The sequence below is a fragment of the Pristiophorus japonicus genome, chromosome 13, assembly GCF_044704955.1.
Source record: "Pristiophorus japonicus isolate sPriJap1 chromosome 13, sPriJap1.hap1, whole genome shotgun sequence".
Taxonomy (NCBI): Eukaryota; Metazoa; Chordata; class Chondrichthyes; family Pristiophoridae; genus Pristiophorus; species Pristiophorus japonicus.
Genome location: NC_091989.1, coordinates 25,931,196 through 25,956,019, shown reverse-complemented (window position 1 = coordinate 25,956,019; position 24,824 = coordinate 25,931,196). Strand labels below are relative to the sequence as shown.

At 44.6% G+C, this 24,824-nt stretch overlaps 1 protein-coding gene across 1 annotated transcript in view; it reads left to right on the top strand.

Annotated features, from left to right (window-relative positions):
• The window catches only part of shank3a (SH3 and multiple ankyrin repeat domains 3a), a 1,463,579-nt gene that overhangs the window by 783,620 nt on the left and 655,135 nt on the right, over window positions 1-24,824 (top strand). The gene's annotated exons all lie outside the window — the stretch shown is intronic.

Genomic DNA, 24,824 nt, shown 5'->3' with positions numbered 1-24,824 from the left:
GAGCCTCAGTGCATGCTCACCCAGCTCTAAATTATATCTCAATTGCACAAAAATTGAAATTATGGAATCAGATTAAGTTCACTTTATAACTTTCCAGCTCCATTCTTTAGCCAAAATGTATTTATCACTTTTCCATTTCTGCATCCTCCTTACATGCCACATGCAGAGGTTCACTCTCATGGCAAAGGTAAATGTGATGTTTTTTTCTCCTCTCACTTTTACTTGTATTCTGTCCCCACCGATCCTTAACGTCAAAGCATTTGGGACCAGGGTTTGAGGTTCAAACTGTCCTGTTCTACTGTGTTTCTTTCCCTCTCTGTGTGCCTGTATGTTTGGTGTAAAGAATGAGAGAGGCCAGCCATGCGTGAACTGTTCTCAAACCCTGGGCTCTGCCACTCAGTGTTCCATTAATTCTGGCTGTAGCAATGGGTTGGACAGGAGCTGCCTTACCTCAGAGCCCAGGCTCCGCTTTCTAACTTATGGTTCCAGCTGAAAGACGCCAAGAGGTGACTGTTCTTTCCCCAGCCCTCTGGATTGGAGTATTTTGTTTGTCAGCCAGTAAGGTTAAGTGAGTGCCAGGAACACAAAAAGGTTTAATTTTTCTTTGGAATTGTGACTTACAGCATGTTTGTGCACGTTGGTTGAAGCTTGTTCATTTATTTACTAAAATTATCTGTGTTACTTCTGGATGCTTAACTCCTTCCTCTGTTGTAATAATGCAATGGTATCAGCCCATCTCTTGCAGTTATATAACATCAGAGTTCATTTCATTCAGCCGTTGCAATTGCCTGGTGTACAGGAGAGGGTCTCATCCAACCCCTTGAAGTTCTATTGTTTTTAGGAGGTCTTTGTTCAAACCTCTGTGTGAGAGGGTCTCACCTGACCACTCACAGTTCTGTATTATGTGAGAGGATCTTATATTAACCCATCACAGTGAAGACATGAGTGCCTTAGATTAGTGCATGGAGAGGATCTCACACTATGTAACTATGAAGGATTGTCTCAGACTATACACTATAGTGCTTAGGACTAGTCCCAGATTCATTTCACATGTGATAAAACTGCAAGGGTTGAACCTCTTGTACACTAGAACTGTGAGGAGTCGGCTAAGAACCTTCCATATACATTATGCAACTGTGGGGAGTTAGTCTGTGATACTCAGACACACTGTACAACTGCCAAGGGCTGCCCGAGACCAACTTAGACACCACAGAAGTGCAAAGGATTGTCTGAAACACTTTAATACACCATAGATCTATGGAGACCAACTGAGACCCTCTTAACTAACATGGAACCTTTCTCTTAAGAATTACCAGGAGGAATAATTAAATTATTGCCATTCCAGTTTCCCTGCATCTCACCCTTTTCCTTCCTCTAATGCCTTCCTTCTCCCACTTCCTTACTTCCTCCCACTTTACATCTCAAACACTCTCTTCCCCCATGTGCTGCTGTCTGTCTCATGCTCTTTCTTTCTGTCTTTCCCACTGTCTGCCTGTTCTCTCTGTTTCTGTCCATCTCTTACTGTCTCAGTCTGTATTATTCTCTCCAATTCTCTGTCTGTCTATATCATGCTCTTTGATTCTCGTACTGTTTGTATCTCTGCGGGTCTCTGTCTCTGCCTCTCTCTCTCTGTCTCTCTCAATCTGGTGGCAGTCTTCTCCTAACCAGCAGTGCTGTGCAAGCCTAGAATGTGAGACTTGGTGGGTTGTTTGACCATGAAGGGCATCACAGCTGAATTACATTCTCATCTCATATCCAAACATGCACACCAACTCAGCCAGGAATGGAAACCCTGGCTAATGTTTTCCCCTCTCTAACCCAGTGGTGCAGTGGCAAATTATACCAGCCTTAGCAGAGGCCCAATGTATGTCAGCTAGCTCAGCACAGACCGCCAGAGTTTAGAACTAGGATTGTGCAGGCTGGAATCTAATCGAGGGTTTTGGGTGATTTTTATATATAGAACAGCAGATACCCGGGAGTGAGAAATCTAATCGAGGGATTCGGGTGGTTTATATAAAGGATACTCTGGATTAGCTGACCTCAGAACATCGCCAATTATTGTGCTACAGAGCCACCGCTTCCAGGAGGGTGTTACTACAGCATGGCAAGTGAATGCAGGCAGTAATGCAATGTAGATGCAACCACAATTTGCAATTATTTAGCATCTTTACCATAGAAAAACATTGCAAGGTGCTTTACAGAGGCATAATCAAAAAAAATATATACTGAGCTAAAGAAGGAAATATTAGAAGGGGTGACCAAGAGCTTGGTTACAGAAGGGGGTTTTAAGGAGGAGAGGTAAGTGGAGAGTTTAGGATCAGAATTCTAGAGCATGGGGCCTTGGCGGCTGAAGTCATGGCCACCAATGGTACGGCAAAGAGGAGAGGAGATGCACAAAAGGCAAAACCAATCAAAATAATAGAAGTTTGAGGAAGGTTATAGGGCTCGAGGAGGTTTCAAAGATAGGGAGGGATGAAGGAATTTTTAAAATTTAATGCATTGGCGACCAAGAGGTCAACAGAGGAATTTATAATGCGATAAGTTGATAAAGTAATTGTGTGCAGATGTCAGATTTTCAATATGTTTTAGTTTGAATTTTACAGCCTGAACAGTGCATTGGAAGTTTCAGCTGTAGCACTCTCTCAACTCTGAGTCAGAAGGTCATGGGTTCAAGTCCAACTCCAGAGACTTGAGCAAATAATCCAGACTGACACTCCAGTGCAGTACTGAGCGAGTGCTCCACATTTGGAGTGGCCATCTTTTGGAAGATACATTAAAACCGAGGGAGAGAGAAAGCGGGTAAGTATAGACCGGTTAGCCTGACATCAGTAGTGGGGAAAATGTTGGAATCAATTATTAAGGATGAAATAGCAGCGCATTTGGAAAGCAGTGACAGGATCGGTCCAAGTCAGCGTGGATTTATGAAAGGGAAATCATGCTTGACAAATCTTATGGAATTTTTTGAGGATGTAACTAATAGAGTGGACAAGGGAGAATCAGTGGATGTGGTGTATTTGGACTTTCAAAAGGCTTTTGACAAGGTCCCACACAAGAGATTGGTGTGCAAAATCAAAGCACATGGTATTGGGGGTAATATAATGACATGGATAGAGAACTGGTTGGCAGACAGGAAGCAGAGAGTCGGGATAAACGGGTCCTTTTCAAAATGGCAGGCAGTGACTAGTGGAGTGCCGCAGGGCTCAGTGCTGGGACCTCAGCTCTCTACAATATACATCAATGATTTGGATGAAGGAATTGAGTGTAATATCTCCAAGTTTGCGGATGACACTAAACTGGGTGGCGGTGTGAGCTGTGAGGGGGATGCTAGGAGGCTGCAGGGTGACTTGGACAGGTTAGGTGAGTGGGCAAATGCATGGCAGGTGCAGTATAATGTGGATAAATGTGAGGTTATCCACTTTGGGGGCAAAATCGCGGACAGAATATTATCTGAATGGCGGCAGATTAGGAAAAGGGGAGGTGCAACGAGACCTGGATGTCATGGTTCATCAGTCATTGAAAATTGGCATATAGGTACAGCAGGTGGTGAAGAAGGCAAATGGTATAGAAACATAGAAACATAGAAAAATAGGTGCAGGAGTAGGCCATTCGGCCCTTCTAGCCTGCACCGCCATTCAATGAGTTCATGGCTGAACATGCAACTTCAGTACCCCATTCCTGCTTTCTCGCCATACCCCTTGATCCCCCTAGTAGTAAGTACTTCATCTAACTCCCTTTTGAATATATTTAGTGAATTGGCCTCAACTACTTTCTGTGGTAGAGAATTCCACAGGTTCACCACTCTCTGGGTGAAGAAGTTTCTCCTCATCTCGGTCCTAAATGGCTTACCCCTTATCCTTAGACTGTGTCCCCTGGTTCTGGACTTCCCCAACATTGGGAACATTCTTCCTGCATCTAACCTGTCTAAACCCGTCAGAATTTTAAAATGTTTCTATGAGGTCCCCCCTCATTCTTCTGAACTCCAGTGAATACAAGCCCAGTTGATCCAATCTTTCTTGATAGGTCAGTCCCACCATCCCGGAAATCAGTCTGGTGAAACTTCGCTATGTTGGCCTTCATAGCGAGGGGATTTGAGTATAGGAGCAGGGAGGTCTTACTGCAGTTGTACAGGGCCTTGGTGAGGCCTCACCTGGAATATTGTGTTCAGTTTTGGTCTCTTAATCTGAGGAAGGAAGTTCTTGCTATTGAGGGAGTGCAGTGAAGGTTCACCAGACTGATTCCTGGGATGGCAGGACGGATATATGAGGAGAGACTGGATCAACTGGGCCTTTATACATTGGAGTTTAGAAGGATGAGAGGGGATCTCAGAGAAACATATAAGATTCTGACAGGACGGGACAGGTTAGATGCAGGTAGAATGTTCCCAATGTTGGGGAAGTCCAGAACCAGGGGACACAGTCTTCGGATAAGGGGAACGCCATTTAGGACTGAGATGAGGAGAAACTTCTTCACTCAGAGAATTGTTAACCTGTGGAATTCCCTGCCACAGAGAGTTGTTGATGCCAGTTCATTGAATATATTCAAGAGGGAGTTAGATATGGCCCTTACGGCTAAGGGGATCAAGGGGTAAAGAGAGAAAGCAGGAAAGGGGTACTGAGGGAATGATCAGCCATGATCTTGTTGAATGGTGGTGCAGGCTCGAAGGGCCGAATGGCCTATTCCTGCACCTATTTTCTATGTTTCTATGTACCGTCTGCTCTCTCGAATGCACATAAGAGAAGAGCAAGGAAATTTTTCCTGGTGTCCTGGCCAATATTTAACTCTCAAACAACATCACTAAGGCAGATGATCTGGTTATGTATCTCGTTGTCAGTGGGATCTTGCCAATTGGCTGCCATGTTTCCCTACATAATACACTACATACACTTCAGAAAAGTATTTCATTGGCTGTGAAGGACTTTGGGATGTTCCGAAGTCATGAAAGGTGCTTTCTAAATGCAAGTCCTTTCTTTCTATATGTCCTGTGAATTACAGACTACATTCTGCATATATGGTTGGTATATTATAAATTAAACTTTAGAGTATTTATGTACTCTGTATTGTAATGTACTTTCTGCTGCTTTGTTATATACCTGTATAAGCAAAACATCCTGTAGATTATAGTGTGTAATACAGTGAAGATTGCAGATTGTACTCAATGCATAGATCCTTTTAGCTCATGTACGATTTCATCTGGGGTTTTTAAAATTCAGAGCATGCGTAATTCACTTTTATATTGTGCCTCCAATATTCTAATCACATCAGTACAGTAGGTGTAGGATGATGAACTGCACGGTCTCTGTAAATAGATGAACTGTAACAGCACTGACTGTATGTATAACAGCACTGACTGTCGCAGCACTGACTGTGCGTATAACACGACTGACTGTCCCAGGACTGACTGTCCCAGCAGTGACTGTGTATAATGGGACTGACAGTCCTCTTGGGTCCCAGCAGCTGTAGGGGTCTCTGACTAAATTGAGGGGTTCAGGCTGTTCTGTGCTGTGGGAAGTCGGTGCTGGCCCCAATGGCTGCTGACACACAGTTCGTTGAAATCCCAAAGTAAATCTGCCAGATTCACAAAGGCCTACAGCTGGAGAAATAATTTCTCAGATCTCGGCCTCAGTGAATACAGCAATTTCTCTGTCGTTAGCTGAGCAGGGTTTTGCATGGTCAGTGGCCCTTGAGGTAATACAGAAGGAGCCTTCAGGCTACAAGTAAAATCAGGGACAGTGTTGATGTGAATGTGGTTCCACCACCTGTAACCATGCATCCCATGTTCTAACAAGAAGCCAGTTCACTGTACTGATAGGGACTCCTCCTGAGCTGCTGAAAATCTTTATATCACATCCAATTTATGATGAACTTTCATTGCACCAGTTTCATTAGCAGCTTGGCATTTCATAGGGTAGTCTCACACTCATACACAAGCACTCAGACATACACATAATGATTATGTTACTGGACTAATAATCCAGAGAACGTAAGCTTAAATCAATCCATTGCAGTTTTAAACTTAAATTCAATTTTTTTTAAAAACAATAATGTCAGGAAATAAAAAGCTGGTTTCAGTAAAAGTGACAATCAAGCTGTCTGATTATCATTAAAAACCCAACTGACTCACTGATATCCTTTAATGGAAGGGAACTTGCTGTCCTTACCCAGTCTGACCCTATATGTGACTCCAATCCCACACCAACGTGATTGACTTGTAATTGCTCTCTCAAATGGCATAGCAACACACAGATGTACCAAATCACTATTGCAAAACAAGAAGGACCACCACCACCGTCTGACGTCCACTTTGCCAGACACACACACATTCGTGCAGATTAACACAAATTTGAAACATAAGCCCTTATAAATGCAGTTCTCCCTCCCTCTCACGTTTACCTACAGTCGTCGAGCAAACTCTTTTGTCCTTCCTTCATTGCAGCAATGTGAGTGTTGGCAAGTCTAACCTGGGAATACGTCACAAAGGTGAGATCTCAGCTTGTTGGGGTGGCCCAATCAAGCTGGCAATTTCTGCCTCTCTTGCTGGCGCTCTCTCTCATTCGACCCAGATAACCTTGATACAGTTTGGGGTGTAGTAGATGGGCTCGTAGAATCATGGTAGGTGTCCTGTATTAGTAGCCGCAGGGACTTGAGGCCTTCAGAGTCCCTGAGGAATTCCATGTTTGAATCCTTCAATCTGGTTTTCGCCCCTGCCACAGTACCGAAACAGCTCTCATAAAAGTCACAAATGACATACTTTGTGACCGTGACAAAGGTAAACTATCCCTCCTCGTCCTCTTGGATCTCTCTGCAGCCTTTGACACAGTTGACCACTCCATCCTCCTCCAACGCCTCTTCACCATCGTCCAGTTGGGTGGGACTGCACTCACCTGGTTTCATCTAATAGTAACCAGAAAATCTCCAACAATGGCTTCTCTTCCCACTCCCACATTGTTGCCTCTGGTGTCCCCCAACGATCTATCCTTGGCCCCCTTCTATTTCTCATCTTATATGCTGCCCCTTGGCGATATCATAGAAACATAGAAAATAGGTGCAGAGTTGGCCATTCGGCCCTTCGAGCCTGCACCGCCATTCAATAAGATCATGGCTGATCCTTCCTTCAGTACCCCTTTCCTGCTTTCTCTCCATACCCCTTGATCCCCTTAACCGTACGGGCCATATCTAACTCCCTCTTGAATATATCCAATGAGCTGGCATCAACAACTCTCTGCGGCAGGGAATTCCACAGGTCCACAACTCTAAGTGAAGAAGTTTCTCCTCATCTCAGTCCTAAATGGCCTACCCCTTATCCTAACACTATGTCCCCTGGTTCTGGAATTCCCCAACATCGAGAACATTTTTCCCGCATCTAACATGTCCAGTCCCGTCAGAATCTTATGTTTCTATGAAATCCCCTCTCATCCTTCTAAACACCAGTGAATAAAGGCCCAGTTGATCCAGTCTCTCCTCATATGACAGCCCAGCCATCCCTGGAATCAGTCTAGTGAACCTTCGCTACACTCCCTCAATAGCAAGAACGTCCTTCCTCAGACTAGGAGACCAAAACTGAACACAATATTCCAGGTGAGGCCTCACTAAGACCCTGTACAACTGCAGTAAGACTTCCCTGCTCCTATATTTAAATCCCCTAGCTATGAAGGCCAACATACCATTTGCCTTCTTTACTGCCTGCTGTACCTGCGTGCCCACTTTCAGTGACTGATGAACCATGATACCCAGGTCTCATTGCACCTCCCCTTTTCCTAATCTGCCGCCATCCAGATAATATTCTGCCTTCGTGTTTTTGCCCCCAAAATGGATAACCTCACATTTATCCAAATTATACTGCATCTGCCATGCATTTGCCCACTCACCTAACCTGCAGCCTCAATTCCTTCATCCAAATAGTTAATGTATATTGTAAAGAGCTGGGGTCACAGCACTGAGCCCTGCGGCACTCCACTAGTCACTGCCTGCCATTCTGAAAAGGACCCGTTTATCCCGACTCTCTGCTTCCTGTCTGCCAACCAGTTCTCTATCCATGTCAGTACATTACCCCCAATACCATGCGCTTTGATTTTGCACACCAATCTCTTGTGTGGGACCTTGTCAAAAGCCTTTTGAAAGTCCAAATACACCACATGCACTGGTTCTCCCTTGTCCACTCTACTAGTTACATCCTCAAAACATTCGAGAAGATTCGTCAAGCATGATTTCCCTTTCATAAATCCATGCTGACTTGGTCCGATCCTGTCACTGCTTTCCAAATGGGCTGCTATTTCATCCTTAATGATTGATTCCAACATTTTCCCCACTACTGATGTCAGGCTAACCGGTCTATAATTACCCGTTTTCTCTCTTCCTCCTTTTTTAAAAAGTGGCGTTACATTAGCTACCCTCCAGTCCATAGGAACTGATCCAGAGTCAATAGATTGTTGGAAAATGATCACCAATGCATCACTATTTCTATGGCCACTTCCTTAGGTACTCTGGGATGCAGACTATTAGGACCCAGGGATTTATCGGCCTTTCATCCCATCAATTTCCCTAACACAATTTCCTGCCTAATAAGGATATCTTTCAGTTCCTCATTCTCACTAGACCCACTATCCCCTAGTACATTCGAAAGGTTATTTGTATCTTCCTTCGTGAAGATAGAACCAAAGTATTTGTTCAATTGGTCTGCCATTTCTTTGTTCCCCATTATAAATTCACCTGAATCCGACTGCAAGGGACCCATCATCCGAATACACGGAGTCAGTTTCCACAAGTACGCTGACGATACCCAGCTCTACCTCTCCATCACTTCTCTCGATCCCTCCATCATCTCTGAATTGTCAGACTGCTAATCCGTCATCCAGTACTGGATGAGCAGAAATTTTCTCCAATTAAATATTGGGAAGACGGAAGCCATTGTTTTTGGTCCCTGCCACAAACTGCGTTCCCTAGCCACTGACTCCATCCCTCTCCCTAGCATCTATCTGAGGCTAAATCTGACTGTTCACCTAGGCGTCATATTTCACCCTGAAATGAGCTTCCGGCCACATATCTGCGGCATAACTAAAACCGCCTATTTCCACCTCCGTACCCTCGATCGCCTCTGCTCCTGCCTCACTCTTCTGCTGCTGAAACCCTTATCCATGCCTTTGTTACTTCTAGACTTGACTATTCCAATACACTCTTGGCTGGGCTCCCACATTCTACACAATGTAAACTTGAGGTCATCCAAAACTCATCAGTCCTAACTTGCACCAAGTTACGATCACCAATCACCCCTGCGCTCGCTGATCTACATTGGCTCCCGGTTAAGCAACGCCTCAATTTCAAAATTCTCATCCTTGTTTACAAATCCCTCCATGGCCTCGCCCCTCCCTATCTCTGTAATCTATCAGCCTCACAACCCTACGAGATGTCTGCGCTCCTCAAATTCTGCGCTCTTGAATAGCCCTAATTATAACTGCTCAACCATCGGTGACTGTGCCTTTAGTCGCTTGGGCCCTAAGCTCTGGAACTTCCTCCCTAAACCTCTCCGCCTCTCTACTTCTCTTTCCTCCTTTAAGACGCTCCTTAAAATCTACCTCTTTAACCAAGCTTTTGGTCATGTGCTGTAATTTCTTCTTCTGTGGCTCGGTGTCAAATTTATCTGTTTTTGTCTTATCACTACTGTGAAGCACCTTGGGACATTTTGCTACGTTGAAGGTGCTATATAAATAAAAGTTGTTGTAGTTGTTGTTGAGTTGTTTACTGTGATGACATGCCATGAGTCAGCATGGAGCACAGTGGGACCCTATACGTGAACTCTACACAGGACTCAACATGCCAGATTTTATGGTAATGAGGTGGCCTCCCTATAATAGACAGCCTGAGTAATAGCCTGAACACATCGGGAATGGGCGCTGAATGGGAGTACTTTTTTTATCCAGCATGACCGTAACCTTCCAGCAGCTTATCTCCTCTTTCAGTGGATTTTGGCTTCAAAGGCTAGTTTTTCATTCTTGATATGTGGGCATTGCTGGCAAGGTTGACATTTATTGCCCAACCCTAGTGGGGAGTTAAGGCTCAAGCACATTGGTGTGGGACTGGAGTCACGTATAGGCCATACCAGGTATGGATGGCAAGTTTCCTTCCCTAATGGACATTACAACAATCCAACAGCTACATAGTCACTTTTACTGATACCAGCTCCTTATTTTCCAGATTTTTTTTTAACTGAATTTAAGTTCTCAAACTGTCATTTGAACTCGCGATTGCTGGATTAATAGTTCAGCTCCCATAGTATAAAACAGGAATATTAGAGCAGGCTAGGGGCTGAAAAAGAGTAGAACATCTACCCACCTTCTCATCAAATCCCTCAACCCCACCAACCCACCTTCATCCTATATCCTTCAACCCCACCTACCTACCTTCTCACCATATCCCTCAATCCCATCTACATACCTTCTCCTCATAATCCTCAAATCCATCTATCCTCCTTCTCATCATAATCCCTCAACACCACTAACACTCCACCTCCCCATATTCCTCAACCCCACCTACCCTCGAGGAACACATCTAAATGGGTGGGCACAAAGCTGATCATGAAAACAATCTGGCTGGATTCCACGAGGTTGTAAAATCCACCTCACACTCTAGGGCGGAAATTTCCCCTTTCTATAAGAGCCATAACCGCCTCAAAAAGGCGGCCACAGGTCGATAAGGACTCACCGCTTGGTCGGCGCAGAGGGGCCACCATTTTGAAATTTCGCCCTCCTTTATGTTTGCAGCAGTGTACAGGACCTTCCTGGTCATCTTCCCGCTCCATTGGGCACACGCCGACCCCTTACCGACCAGCGGCGACCCCCTTTCCGCCCCGTGTGGGAAATTGCCCTGCTTGAAATTGCCCCACAGGAGCGGATCAGCTGCCACTCAGTGCCCCAATAGCTTTCCCCGGTGGGAAGCTTCACTTGGCTGGGCGGCGTGTCTGATCTTAAAGGGGAGGGCGCACTGCTGCGACTGCCATTTTATTTTAATTGTCGTCCAACTGCCAGGTCGGCCCAAAAATGGTGGCCACGTGTTTGGCCCGGCTGAAACCCTCCCTGGTGGCCCAGTGTTTGCCACTAAAGTGGCTGCAGAGTTCGCAGCGGCTCACCCCTTTAACTGAAGGAGAGGAACGTTGTGATGCAGCACATCTGCATCGCACTGACGCCATCAGTGCGTGCTGATGACTTGGAGTGACAGCCGTTCCGACTTGCCCACCTTTCTGCCCCGCTGATAATCCCACATCCGCCCCACTCCAAAAAAACCCAAGGAACTGAATTTCCCTGGAACATTTAAAAAATGGAAAGTGCACCCCGTTTGGGGCGGAGGGCAATTTCGGCCCTTCTCGCTTTTCATTACTTGCTTATTTTATACATAATCACACTTGTATTTTGTATTTTCCACCTGCTTGCCCATCCAGTTAGTACCCCAGGTTCAGACTAGGAAGTACTTAATCTTTTCTAGGTTAAATATTCAGAACAGTTGCAGATCCATATCTCAGTCAGCTGTCTTGCTCACTTTTAATTAACCTTTCGAATCATCTCAGCCATGAACATTGATTCATTTATATACTTACTGAATGATTCATCGGCCAAACTACAATATATTTTAATTGAGCAGATTGCATGTCTACAACAGCACTGGCCTTGTGTTTATAGCAAGCAGGACTGACTGTCCTGGCATGAGCAGAGTGGGATATATCTGATAATGTTACTTTGAGGGTGTGTGCTGTATCAGAGAGTTACAGTAATGCATGTGGGGTATATCCGAGTGTTAGTGAGGGATGGGGTATATATGAGTGTGAGTCTTTCTAAATGGTAGAGGTTGTGGGTTTGGAAGATGCTTTCGAAGAAGCCTTGGCGAGTTGCTGTGGTGCATCTTGTAGATGGTACACACTACAACCACGGTGCGCTGGTGGTGAAGGGAGTTAATGTTGAAGGTGGTGGATGGGGTGCCAATCAAGCGGGTAGCTTTGTCCTGGATGGTGTCAAGCTTCTTGTGTTGGAGCTGCACTCATCCAGGCAAATGGAGAGTATTCCAACGCACTCCTGACTTGTGCCTTGTTGATGGTGGAAAGGCTTTGTGGAGTCAGGTGGTGAGACACTCGCCGCAGAATACCGAACCTCTCACCTGTCTTGTTGCCACAGTATTTATGTGGCTGGTCCAGTTAAGATTCTGGTCAATGGTCACCCCCAGGATGCTGATAGTGGGGTCTTCGGCAATGGTATTGCTGTTGAATAACAAGGGGTGGTGGTTAGACTTTCACTTGTTGGAGATGGTCATTGCCTGGCACTTGTGTGACGTGAATGTTACTTGCCATTTATGAGTGTTAGTGAGGACTGTGGGGTCTATCAGTGTGTTACAGTGAGGGGTGTGGGGTATATCAGGGATAATTAAATTGTTAGGCCTTTGTATGATTGTAGGGATCTCCTCTGTGATGTATTTAGAATTCACCACCCGTGCCCTGATCTCTGACACTAGCTCTTGCTGTTAATGATTGATGAGGTGGCCACTTTCCAAACATCACTGACTTTAATGGAATTCCTTATATTTAGTTGGTTGCATAAATTTGTCCTATTTTAGATTTGCATTCTCTGCAAATTTAGGATTAACTGCAGTCGGTATTCTTCAGTGAGAGATTCCCTTCCCTTCAAACTGCAGCATTGAAGTAAAGCTACTATATTGAGGCTCTTTGCGTAACCTGATGGGTACAGTCTCTGCCACATCAGTCATACAGACGACAAGGTCCCATTTCAGCATCTGTTTCTGCTGATCTCCAGAGCACCAGTCCAGGGTAGTAGAGTTAACCTCAGTGCCTCTGGGTTGGAGAGGGCAAGAAAAAAGTCAGGATTCCCATTCATGATTACTGTCCAGCAAACTCCCATTCGTTCCTCCTCCTCCACACCTCATGTATGATGGTAGGGACAGGATGGCTATGCTCTGACAACCCCTGTGATCAAATACCCTTAGATACTCACAGGCTGTAGCGGATAGTTGAAGAATATCTGGTTTGATGCGCTAGTAGAAGTTGTCTGGTCTCTGTGAAAGAGCACCCATCAGCACAGACAGGAGAGGAGGAGACTAACAAAAGCAAAAAGTACTATTCATGGTTTCCGGGGTTTCTGCGCTCCTGAAATTCTGGCCTCTTGCGCATCCTCGATTTTAATCACTCCACCATTGGCGGCCGAGCCTTCAGCTGCCTAGGCCCAAACCCCTCTACCTCTCTTCCTCTCTTTCCTCATTTAAGGTCACTCCTTAAAACCTACCTCTTGTGTCCTGATATCTCCTTCTGTGGCTCGGTGTCCAATTTTGTTTCATAATGTTCATGTGAAACACCTTCGGATATTTTACTACGTTAAAGACGGTATATAAATGCAAATTGTTGTTTGCACCACATTAGTAAAAAAACACAAACGCAACACCACCAAAATCAACACATGGCACTCATTCAACCTTCTGTGTGCGGTGGAGTAAACATGGGGCAATCAGATCAGGACTGGAGGACATAGTTACAGAATTTGGAGTGATTATTTGCACGAATATGGGGGCAGAGTCTATACATTGCCCTGCTCCCATTGTGTCTGCTCCTAGCCGCTTTCCTCCCTGTGGAGAAGGTCAGGAGATTGGAGCGGGGGAGAGGAGATTGCGGGTGGAGAGAGGGAGGAGGTCAGGAACTTGGGATGTGATGGAAGAGCACGGAGCGAGCACTAGGGATGAGGGAAGGATGTGATCCAGGTCTAAAATGGAGGTGGGATGAGAGCGGGAACATGATCGAGATGGGAAGACAGATCACGTTCTCCCTCTCTGTTAGACGTGGATCATGTTCTTCCAGCCCCACTCCCATCCCCTTTATACTTGCACAATGTTCTCTCTCTCCTTATCCCTAGACTTGGAATATGGTCTTAACCATGAACGGCAGTGATTTGATTTCTCGAAATGCCCAGTGCATGTGGGGCAAGTGATATTATTTGACTGGACGAAATCTGGAAGTCATGACAATGTCACTATTCACTTCGTACCCAAAAAACCTGTTGAACAATCCGTGACCCTTGCACAATGTCCCATCAGTCATCGCAGCTCTCACCCAGAGTGTTTAGTTTGACGGAGTGATTAGCGACAGTGTGGGTACTTCCTGTTTTCGTTTGACCCGTGATGTCATCCTGCGCAGGAGCCAAGCCACTTGATGATGTCATTCTCAGCGCATACTAAAAATCTACAGTTCTGCTAGTGCTGTCACTTGCAATTACATCACCCTCACCTGTTCTCGTTGAATGAAATGTGCCTCACTAAACCAACCTTGCAACTCAAATTATGTAAAATAATCTCTGGTGTGGATTTCACTCGGCAAATCAGGCAACATTTACGGAAAGTGAAACAGAGTTAACGTTTCATGTTCTGATGAAAGATCATCAACCTGAAACATTAAGTCTGCTTCTCTCTCCACAGATGCTGCCTGACTTGCTGAGCATTTCCAGCATTTTAAGTTACATCACTCAACTGATGATTGGAAGGAGGTTGACAGAGCAGGCTGTATGTGGCAGAGTGAGAGTTATCTTGGTTTTCTAGGTGACCCTCCACAATATTAGCTAGATGCCACTGTCATGGCTGCACTGGAACAGTTTCACTGGAGCAGCCTACTTGTGACTGATTGGATCATATTACGGAGACTTCAAATTACTCTCCAGCAGACAGGATCAAATTACACATTCCAGATAAACTGTTGGGTGTGTCTTTCCCTCCAAGGGACCAATCAGAAACCTGGTCCAACCCATTTGTGGTGCAAATAAATCCAGCCTACAGAATTCACATCCTCAAAGTAGAGATTCAAAAGGCTCCCTATTCACTCCCAAAGGCTAGCAGGTGTGAAACAAACTCCCAAAGAAAGGGATTCAGAGGATGTTGTCACCTGTAAAAGGAGCTGGGCGTTATCTTTTGAACAGAGGGAGCTGCGAGTTAGAGAAATATTGAGGGGAATACTTGACAGTTACGTCAGCTATGGCTCAGTTGGCTCTTGCCTCAGAGTTAGAAGGTTGCGGGTTCAAATTCCACTCCAGAGACTTGAGCACAAAAATCTAGGCTGACACTCCAGTGCAGTACTGAGGGAGAGTTGTGCTGTCAGAGGTGCTGTCTTTCGAATGAGACATTAAACCATGGCCTTGTTTACTCTCTCAGGTGGAGGCAAAAGATCCTGTGGCACTATTTCGAAGAAGAGCAAGGGAGTTATTCCCGGTGTCCTAGTCAATATTTATCCCTCAGTCAATATCTCAAACAGATTATTGGGTCATTATCACATTGCTGTTTGTGGGAGCTTGCTGTGTGCAAATTGGCTGCCGCATTTCCTACATTACAACAGTGACTACACTTCAAAAAGTACTTAATTGGCTGTAAAGCACTGAGACTTCCGGTGTTCGTGAAAGGTGCTATACAAATGCACGTCTTTCTTAGATATTTTATCAGACTGGGGTCATAAAAAAATGATGATTCCCAATGTAAAGAACAATAGGGGTACTGGATGGATGGTCTATGATGGAACAATCAAAATAGACTCAGAATGGAGTGGGATTGATTCCTCAGTCTGGAATTTTATGTTTTTATTCCATTAAAAGTGATATTTTACATTCTTTATATTACGCAAACGTATTAATCTTATTCAAATTTGAATTTATTGCCTAAACAATTGTAGGAAAAGAATCTATGTTGAGGTGTAGCATATAATTTATTTCCGCTCTGAGCTCTCTCCATGACTCGCATCGATTCTCATGAAGGATATAAATGCTAGGGAATATATATGCAATGTCAGCATCAAACACTCAAGTCAGGTACAGCACTGGTTAGATACATTGTAAAGCTCCCTCTTCACTGACCCATCAAATACTCCCAGGGTAGGTACAGCTCTGGTTAGATACAGAGTAAAGCTCCCTCTAAACTGTCCCATCAAACACTCCCTGGTCAAATACAGCACGGGTTAGATACAGAGTAAAGCTGCCCCTGCACTGATCCATCAGGGTGCCTTAACTCCAGCCTCCGAAGAGGATCCTCATAAAATTAAAGTCATATTTCCTCATTCCCTCCAAAAACCTGTGACCCCTCTGAGTGATTGTCATTTTAGGGGCTGAAGGTCTGTGTGCAGCGGAGGTGTCAAACGGGATCGTCGTTGGTGCACCTGGTTTTTCCAAAGGGAATGCGCTGGTGGTGCAGGAGGTTTGCTTTGCTTCATGGCGAAGTCACATTACAGTATTCACCTGGGCTGTGTCCTGGCTCTGCCAGGAATACCAATGAATCTCACCTTGGAGTCTGGCCAGCTCTGTGCGTCTTTGAAAGTTAGAGAAAGTCCGACTCCAACAGGCACACTACAATTGGAAGCAGCTTTAATACGGTCCCCACTGGCCTTTTGATGAGATTAGTCCTCATTTATTTTTCTGTTGCTGGTTTTGATTTTCTTTGGACCAGTGCTTGCTTCTTTTGATGCGGTTTTGTTTAGTTTTACTACTGCTATTCAGAGCACTTTGCTTGACATCTACTGATCTGCCTGTTATTCGCTCCCCCACAGAATGCAATCAGCCCACTGCCTCATCCCAACATGAGACACAAAATTTTGCCGCCAACACGAAGTGAAGCAGCCACTTTAAGAAGCTGCCCACCCCAGCGTGTTTCTGCTCCCGCGCAGGAAATCGGGATCTCTGCATTCCTAGTGCAAGACGCACATCACACTGGGGACTTACCACCTGCATTTGAATCAGGCGATGGTGAAAACCCTGGGAAGCCCCTCAGACTGGCAGTGAAAAATGTGGCAGCCGAATCATACCAGTATTACTGATGTGCCAGAAGTGGGTTTTCAGCCCCCTAGTGTTTACAACAACAACAAAATCTTGCATTTATATAACTCCTTTAACATAGTGAAACTTCCCAAGGTGATTCACAGGAGCATTATGAAACAAAACTTGATACCAAGCCACTTTAAAAAAAATTCATTCATGGAATGTGAGCATCACTAGCAAGGCCAGCATTTATAGCCCATCCCTAATTGCCATTGAGAAGGTGTTTATGCACGGCCTTCTTGAACCGCTGCAGTCCTTGTGGTGAAGGTACTCCCACGATGCTGTTAGGGGGGTAGTTCCAGGACTTTGACAGTGAAGGAACGGCGATCTATTTCCAAGTCAGGATGGTGTGTGACATAGAGGGGTACTTGGAGATGATGGTGTTCCCATGCACCTGCAGTCCTTGACCTTCTAGGTGGTAGAGGTCACGGATTTGGAACGTGCTGTCGCAGAAGTCTTGGTGAGTTGCTGCAATGCATCTTGTAGATGGTACACAAGGCAGCCATGGTGCACCGGTGGTGGAGCGAATGAATGTTTAAGGTGGTGGATGAGGTGCCAATCAAGCAGGCTGCTTTCTTCTGGATGGTGTCAAGCTTCTTGAGTGTTGGAGCTGCATTCATTCAGGCAAGTGGAGAGTATTCCATCACACTCCTGACTTGTGCCTTGCACATGATGGAAAAGGTTTGGGGAATCAAGAGGTGAGTCACTCGCCACAGAAATCCAGCCTCTGACCTGCTCTTGTAGCCATGGTATTTTTGTGGCTGGTCCAGTTAAGTCTCTGGTCAATGGTGACTGCCAGGATGTTGATGGTGGGGGATCCGGCGATGGTAATTCCATTGAATGTCAAGGAGAGTTGGTTTGACTCTCTTGTTGGAGATAGTTATTACCTGGCACTTGTGTGGCATGAGTGTTATGTGCCACTTATCAGCCCAGGTCTAAATGTTGTCCAGGTCTTGCTGCATGTTGTGAATGGAACTGAACACTGTGAAAGCATCAGTGAACATCTCCATTTTTAACCTTATGATGGAGGGAAGGTCATTGATGAAGATTGGGCCTAGGACATTGTCCTGAGGAACTTCTGCAGCACGTCCTGGGGCTGAGATGATTGGCCTCCAACAACCCAACCATCTTCCTTTGTACTAGGTAAGACTCCAGCCACTGGTGAGTTTTCCCCCTGATTCCCATTGACTTCAGTTTTACTAGGGCTCCTTGATGCTACATTCTCTCCTATTAGTCAAATGCTGCCTTGATCATAAGGGCAGTCACTCTCCCTCACCTCTGGAATTAAGCTCTTTTGTCCATGCTTGGACCAAGGCTGTAATGAGGTCTGGAGCCAAGTGGTGCTGGTAGAACACAAACTGAGCATCAGTGAGCAAGTCTTTGGAGAGTAAGTGCTGCTTGATGGCACTGTCTGTGACACCTTCCATCACTTTGCTGATGATTGATAGGGCAGTAATTGACCAGATTGGATTTGTCCTGCTTTTTGCGGACCAGATACACCTGGACAATTTTTCACTTTGTCGGGTAGATGTCAGTGTTGTAGTTGTACTGGAACAGCTTGGCTAGAGGCGCGGCTCATTCTGGAGCACAAGTCTTCAGCACGACAGCCAGGATGTTGTCAGGGCCCATAGCATTTGCACTCAGCCATTTCTTGATATCACGTGGAGTGAATCGAATTGGCTGAAGACTTTCTTCGGTGATGGTGGGGACCTCAGGAAGAAGCCATGATAGATCATCCACTTGGAACTTCTGGTTGTAGATGGTTGCAAACGCTTCAGCCTTGTCCTTTGCACTCATGTGTTGAGCTCTGCAAACAGTGGCGATGTTAGGGCATCTGACCAAAAGCTTGGGCAAAGAAGTAGGGTTTCGGGAGCGTCGTAAAGGAGGAGGGAGAGGTAGAGAGGCAGAGAGGTTTATGGAGGGAATTCCAGAGTTTAGGGCCGAGGCAGCAGAAGGCACGGGCACCCATGGTGGAGCAATGAAAATCGGGGCTGTGCAACAGGCCAGAATTGGAGGAGTGTCGAAGTATTGAAGGCTTGTAGGGCTGGAGGAGGTTATAGAGATCGGGAGGGGCAAGGCCATGGAGTGATTTGAAAACAAGGATGAGAATTTTAAAATTGAGGCATTGCCGGACCAGGATCCAATATAGGTCAGCGAGCACAGGAGTGATGGATGAACAGAACTTGGTGCGACTTAGGATATAGGAAGTGGCGGTGTGTCTCATGGACAAGATGAGCTTAGAGAGGGCAGGATGGGAGATAGGAGATTCAAAGATCGGGCAAGCGGAAGCCTTTGGAGAAGTTTGACTTGTTGGGCTAGGGGAAGGGAGGGAAGGAACAGAGGTAGCTGAAATGATGGTCTCAATCTTGGTGATAAAGAAGTCCATGAGAGCCTCACATGTTGTTGGAGTTGAGGGTGGAGGAAGCAGGGGAGAGGGGTTTAAGAAGACAGTTTGTAGGGGATAAGCGACGGTTGAGGGGTGATCCAATCGAGGTGATTAAAATGATAAAGGGATTCGCTAGGGTAGGTACAGTTAAATTATTTCCTCTGGTGGGGGAATCCAGAACAAGAAGTCCTAATTTTAAAATTAAAGCTTGAGTGAAATTATGAAGCACTTTTTCCACAAAAATGTAATGTAAATCTAGAACTCTGTCCCCACAATAGACTCAGGATGCTAGGTCAATTGAAATTTTCAAGACTCAGATCGCTTGATTTTTGATAGATAAGGTTATCAAGGGATATGGAGCAAAGACAGGTAAATGTGGTTAAGTTGCAGATCAGCCATAATCTAATGGCATGACGGATCAGGCTAGAGTGGCTGAATGGCTCATTCCTGTTCCTATGTTGCTCATTGTTGCTGAATTAAGGGCAGCTTTTGCTGTTATCTCTTGCCTGGTAGCATGGGACAGCAGGTGGCCCAAAGTAGGAGTCTTACGTGTGGATCTGCCTTACATGTAGGTCCGTCTGGTTTGGTTTTAAACCAAACCCCAGGCTGAAATGTCTTCCAAGATCCGAGTGCTGCCGGAGTGCTTCAGATTTCTATTTCAGATGTCAGTTCATTTAAATATGTAACAGTATTGCTCGTTTATTGTTGTTTGTGAGACATTGTGTGGAAAACCACTCTTACATTTACAATATAAAGCACTAAGCATTGAACTTTAAAACCATTTCAAGGAGTGATGTATTTTGAGCACTTTAAATGTGCTGATGCTGCATAATGCTGTAGTAGTGCAGGTTGTATTATTTGTTGCATTCCGCACTTTAAGATGCCACCCATCTTTGTACAGTTCTGGTTTTGTGTGGGCTAACAACAAACTTCAGGCTAGATTTTACCAACCTCGGCAGGCTAGTGGCGGACGACGTCAGTGGCGTGCCCTGGCCTCGCTGCTGACTCCAATCCGCTGTGTAGAATGATTTTCCAATTTGGGCTTGTGAATCCCAAAAAGCGCATTTCCCAGCCGATTAAGGAAGTGGTTCTGATTACGTCATTTGATGATGTGTCATCAGCCGCTTTACTTAAAGGGACAATGCATAAATTTATTTTGACAGTTGTGCTGTCAGTGTTCTACAGCATTGAGGTGCTGCAAACACCGACAAGCACTGCCCAAAGGTGCAGGGCTGCACCCAGGCTCTCCCATGACTCCCTCTATATGCTTATGGAGGGAGTCACAACACGCAGAGATGTTCTCTTCCCATTTCTTGGTGTGGAAGAGTTAGTTATTGGGTCTCATGGTGTGGAAGAGTTAGTTATTGATGTTTCATGATGTGAAGGAGTTAGTTGCTGATGATTCATGGTTTGAAAGAGTTAGTTACTGATGTTTCACGATGTGAAGGAGTTCATTACTGATGTTTCACGGTGTGAAGGAGTTAGTTACTGATGTTTCATGGTGTGAAGGAGTTAGTTACTGATGTTTCACGGTGAGGAAAAGTTAGTTATGAATGTTTCTTGCCGTGAAGGTGTTAGTTACTGATGTTTCAGAGTGTGGAATAGCTAGTTACTGTTGTTTCATGATGTGAAGGAGTTAGTTACTGATGTTTCATGGTGTGGAGGAGTTAATTATTGGGACTCATGGTGAATTAGTTATGATGTTTCATAGTATGGAAGAGTTAGTTATCGATGTTTCATAATGTGAAGAAGTTAGTTATTGATGTTTCATGGTGTAGAGGTGTTTGTCACTGATGTTTCATGATGTGCATGAGATACGTACTGATCTTTCGTGGTGTGGAAGAGTTAGTTATTGGGTTTCATGTTGCAGAAGAATTAATTACTGATGTTCATGGTGTAGACGAGTTAGTTATTGATGTTTCATGCTCTGGAATAGTTATTTACTCATGTTTCATGCTGTGTACGAGTTACTTACTGATGTTTCCTAGTATGAAGGAGTTAGTTATTTATGGTTCATGGTTTGAAAGAGTTAGTTATTGATGTTTCATGTTTGGAAGAGTCAGTTATTCGGTCTCATTTTCATGGTGTGGAGGAGTTAGTTATTGATGGTTCATGGTGTGGAAATGTTTATTACAGATGTTTCTTGCTGTGAAGGAGTTAGTTACTGATGTTTCATGGTGTGGAGGAGTTAGTTATTGGGACTCATGGTGTGATTGAGTTAGTTATTGATGGTTCATGGTGTGGAAATGTTTATTACAGATGTTTCTTGCTGTGAAGGAGTTAGTTACTGATGTCTCATGGTGTGGAGGAGTTAGTTATTGGGACTCATGGTGTGAATGAGTTAGTTACTGATGTTTCATTGTGTGAAGGATTTAGTTACTTATATTTCATCGTTTGAAGGAGTTAGTTATTGATGTTTCATGGTATGCAAGTGTTTTTCACTAATGTTTCATGATGTGCATGAGATACGTACTGACCTTTCTTGGTGTGGAAGAGTTAGTTACTGAGGTTTCATTGTGTGGAGATGTTAATTACTGATGTTTCATGGTGTGAAATAGTTAGTTATTGGGTATCATAATGTGAAGGAATTTGTTACTGATGTTTCATGGTGTTGAAGTGTTAGTTATTGATGTTTAATGGTGTGGAAAAGTCAGTTACGATGTTTCTTGCTGTGAAGGTGTTAGTTACTGATATTTCATGGTGTTCAAGAGTTAGTTATTGCTGTTTTATAGTGTGGAAGAGTTGGTTATTGATGCCTCATGGTGTAGAGAAGTTGGTTGTTGATGTTGCATGGTGTGCAAGAGTTCGTTATTCGGTCACATGGTGTAGGGGAGTTAGTTACGTGTTTCGTGGTGTGAAGAAGTTAGTTACAGATGTTTCATGATGTGGAAGTGTTAGTTATTGATGTTTCATGGTGTGCATGAGCTACGTATTGATGTTTAATTGTGTGAAAGAGTAAGTTATTGATGTTTCATGGTGTGGAAGAGTTAGTTATTGGGTATCATGTGAAGAAGTTAGTTACTGATGTTTCATGGTTGAAAGAGTTCATTATTGGGTCTCGTGGTGTAAAGGAGTTAGTTATTGATGTTTCATGATGTGAAGGCATTAGTTACTGATATTTCATGGTGTGGAAGAAGTTAATTATTGAATCTCACGGTGTGAAGGAGTTAGTTATTGATGTTTCATTGTGTGGAGGTGTTTGTCACTGATGTTTCATGATGTGCATGAGATACGTACTGATCTTTCTTGGTGTGGAAGAGTTAGTTACTGAGGTTTCATCATGTTGAAGAGTTTGTTACTGATGTTTCAATATTTATATTTCATGGTTTGAAGGCGTTAGTTACTGATGTTTCATGGTGTGGAAGAGTTCATTAATGGATCTCATGGTGTGAAGGAGTTAGTTATTGATATTTCATTGTGTGGAGGTGTTTGTCACTGATGTTTCATGATGTGCATGAGATACGTACTGATCTTTCTTGGTGTGAAAGAGTTAGTTACTGAGGTTTCATTGTGTGGAGATGTTAGTTACTGATGTTTCATGGTGTGAAAGTGTTAGTTATTGGGTTTCATGGTGTGTAATAGTTACTGATGTTTCATGGTGTGAAGGAGTTAGTTATTAATGTTGCATGGTGTGTAAGAATTTGTTATTCAGTCACATGGTGTAGGGGAGTTAGTTACTTGTGTTTCGTGGTGTGAAGGAGTTAGTTACAGATGTTTCAAGGCATGGAAGCGTTAGTTATTGATGTTTCATGGTGTGTAATAGTTACTGATGTTTCATGGTGTGAAAGAGTTAGTTATTAGGGGGCTGATTTTTATGAATTTATCGCCCACTGCCGCCGACATTCCTCCTCTCTCACTGCCCAGTGTCACTTTCGACGTGGCCTGGAGCGGACGGGAGGAGAGAGCCACCAGGAAGCATTCGCTGACGTCAGCGGATGGCCGTGCGTGTAGACTCTCGCCCGCCGACATGCCAGATTGGTGCGGGCGGGAGTCAGCTGGAGTCGGCGGCAGGACAGCAATGGACCACTGTGTGGAGGCTGGTCTGTCCTGAATGGTGAGTGTCAAGATCCTGTAGAAAAGGTAAGTGGAATGTTTTAAAATTATTTCTTTACAGGTACTTACCTGGATAGGGTCTCCTGAAGGTCTTCAGTTGTTTTTTTTGTTGGTGATGATTTTTATTTTTACATCTTCGAACCTCCGTGGGACCAACTCCATCCTCGGCGGCACTTGGGTGGCAAACGCCTCTGCTGCCGAAAATGAGACCTCCTGCCCGCAGGCGCCCAGATTGGTGGTATACTCGTCCATTCGTCGACGTTCAAGGGAACTCGGCGATGAAAACCCTGCCGAATGTATGGTCCGGTACCTCGGCGGTATTTTGGGCGGCACGTGGGCAGGCGGAGACCTTGACCAAATTCGGCCCCTAGGTTTCATGGTGTGAAGGCATTAGTTACTGATTTTTCATGGTGTACAGGATTTAGTTATTGATATTTCTTGGTGTAAATGAGTTAGTTACTGATGTTTCATCATGTGAAGGAGTTAGTTATTGATGTTTCACGGTGCATAGGAGTTAGTTATTGATGTTTCATGATGTGAAAGAGTTATTGATGTTTCATGGTGTAGCGGAGTTAGTTATTGATGTTTCATGGTGTGGAGGATTTAATTATTGATGTTTCATGGTGGAGAAGAGTTTATTATTGATATTTCATGGTGTAGAGGAGTTCGTTATTGATGTTTGATGGTGTAGAGGAGTTAGTTATTGGGGTCTCGTGATGAGATAAATATGAATCTTCAGTATTGGTAAAGAAAACTTTCAAATCCATTCTTATCACAAAGTTGTGCTCAACTTATTGTGAGAAATGCGAGTTGATGATGGACTATTCTGTTCCTTTGGGCAAGAATGATACAATTCTAATTTGACCAAATGACCAGTTTAAGTTTGTTTGTAAGTTAGAATACTTTTGAGAAGTTTTGTGCCAATGTTATTAAATACATAGTGAGTGAATGGAGATGTTATTGGGCAACTGGGATTCTATACAATGGAGGAACTTGGAAAGGGGTTCAATCCATTGCGAATCTACACAGTGGGAGAAAGATGTTTGGGTCACTGGGATTCTGTTCAGTGTGAGTGAATCATAGAATCATAGGGGCCGAAATCCATCACCTCACCACCCACTACCGCCAACTGCTACCCACTGCCGCTGACATTCCTCGTCAAGATCCGCTCAGTGCCACTTTCGAGATGGCCTGGAGCGGGCGAGAGGAGAGAGTTGCCGGGAACCTGATGTCAGCGGGTGGCCGAGTAGCGCAACTGAGCTCCCGCCCGCTGAGCTCCCAGATTCCTGCGGGCGGGCGCTGGCGACAGAACGGGGTGGACCGCTGTGAGGAGGCTGGTCAGTCACTGAGGATAAGTATGAAGAACCTGAAAAAAGGTAAGTGAGCATTTAATTAAAAAAAAATTTCAACAGTGACTTACTTGCATGGGGGTCCCCTGAAGGTCTTCAGATAGTTTTTTATTTTTTATTGGTGATTTTTCTTTTTTCAGGTCTTCGACCCTCCGTCCAAGCCATCCTCGGCGGCACTTGGGTGGCAAGCGCCTCCGTCGAGAATGAGAC